Source organism: Microtus ochrogaster, chromosome 5 (genome assembly GCF_000317375.1).
Source record: "Microtus ochrogaster isolate Prairie Vole_2 chromosome 5, MicOch1.0, whole genome shotgun sequence".
NCBI lineage: Eukaryota > Metazoa > Chordata > Mammalia > Rodentia > Cricetidae > Microtus > Microtus ochrogaster.
The window spans coordinates 8,150,913-8,153,074 of record NC_022012.1 but is presented as its reverse complement, the minus strand read 5'-3'; positions in this window follow the sequence as shown (position 1 = coordinate 8,153,074).

Here is a 2,162-nt window from a genome sequence, read left to right as displayed (position 1 = left end):
CCATGAAATTATGAGGGTATAGTATTATATATGTCTAAGGTGTGACTTAACATTTTACTCTTAAAGAAGTGGGAAGACACTGGGCTGGGATATGGGTTAGTGGGTGAAGTGCTTGCTTGCCCATAAGCGTGAGGTCCTGAGTCCGAACCCTAGGGCCTACATGAAAGCCAGGGCATGACTACACATGCTGTTAAGCCTGTTCCTGGGGAGGCAGAATTGCACTGGGTAGCCAGTCTAGCCTATTTGGTGACTTTCAGGCCAATGATAGTCTCTGTCTTTGAAGAACACAGTCAACACTTGAGGTTGGGTGCTGACTTCTGTATGCACATATATCTGTACCTCCATACATCTGTACACTCACACATGTACTGGCACACATATGAACACGCACAGGCATGTCAACATATGTGAAAGTGGGTAGACACACATCTCTCTCTCTCTCTCTCTCTCTCTCTCTCTCTCTCTCTCTCTCTCTGCATCTCTCTCTCTCCCTCCCTCCTCCTACCCTCTCTCTTTCTCTCCCAAACACACATACACACCACTGAATAGGTCTGCTCTCTTTGTCAAATAGAAAATGAAACAATTTTGCGAGCATTCCTAACTCTTTGGCCCTCCTTTGATCAGGAGTTTCAGCATTTATGTCCTTGTAAAGATTGACTCCATTAGTAGACACAATTAAAGCTTCCTAATTGCCTGTAGACCCCGGTATTGAAGCAGAATAGTGCTAACAGGTTAATACATTCACGTGGTCTGTGCTGCTGTAAGACTTCAATGCTAATGCCATGTTTAGTTACTGTTCTTAGCAACTATTAATGGAGAAATGAGAGCGAAACATTGGTTTCTTTTAAAGCTAACATCTAGTGCTGCAGTCCCACTGTGCTGTGGTTTTGCCTTTAAATGTAATCTCACAACAGCTATTATGGCAAATTAGTTTCTTTCTATTAGTCAAGTGATTATACAGCAATCAGAACTGAGTGCACACACTATTAGGTTGTTAATTATATTTGTGAATGTCACAGCCCACTTCATCTTCCTTCAGGACTCCTTGAGAGCTCTGCAATGCCTTTCTTCCCGAAAGGCATGTTTTACTGATGTTTAAATATGAATACCTTGATGGAGATTCTTCAAGTCAAACTTAGAGGTGAACAGATGCCGAGAAGCATTTAAATCCCTCTTTTTAGGCCTCGGTTAGAGGCCAGGTGAACAGTTAATGTTCATCTGATTTGACTGTCTATAGCATTCTAGAGGACAGGGTCCTCAAGCCCTGCCATTTCCCTGTCATAACAAAAACCAAATGCTAATGATTTGGCAGTGATTCAGTGGCCACTTAGAGAAAATTTATTCAAGCCTACAGCAGTAACTACAAAGAAAATGGCTACATTGCCTTTTCTAGGGGACAATGTGAGAAAGGCGAATATTTATTTTATTAAATTTGCTGTCCATGGTGCCTCATTTCTGTAGTTTTCACATTGCAGTTTGTTTATACTGCTGCTTGCTATTCCATAAAGGTAATTATTTTTAGTCAATGAATATTTATTGGAAGCCTGCCTTATTCTTCAGTGTACACCAATTCTGTATAGCAGAAGCTTGAGAAAGCTTGGCAAGTGACCTCTGATTGTCAGCAGGAGAACTCTGTGACATGGAGTGAATGGCTCAAGCTCCAGAGTCAGACACCTGCATTCAGAACCTAGGCTTTGCTAGCACATGACCTTGGAGTGTTTCTGAGCATGGCTTCTCTGAACATGTGTTTCGACATAATTAAGGTCAGTCTTTACATGGTCAGTCATCTGTCCTTCCAACAGGACAGATGCTCTAACCACTGTAGCTTCCAATTTCCCTATTGAAATAAGGCTGAATATTATTATGCTTTTAAGATTTTTAGCACGATGTGTGGACCTTAGCACTAGTCACTGAATAGTAAAGACCACCACAGCCACCACTGCTACCATCTCCCTCACTGTTACCATTATATCATTATATGATTATCATTGTATCATCACATCAGCATAACGTTATTTCACCCTTGTCATCATTATGTCATCATTATTCCATATCATCATCACCACAGTCATTACATCGTCACTATTATAGACCATCTTCACCATAGTCATCATTACATCATCACTATTCCATATCACCATCACTACAGTCATTACATCATC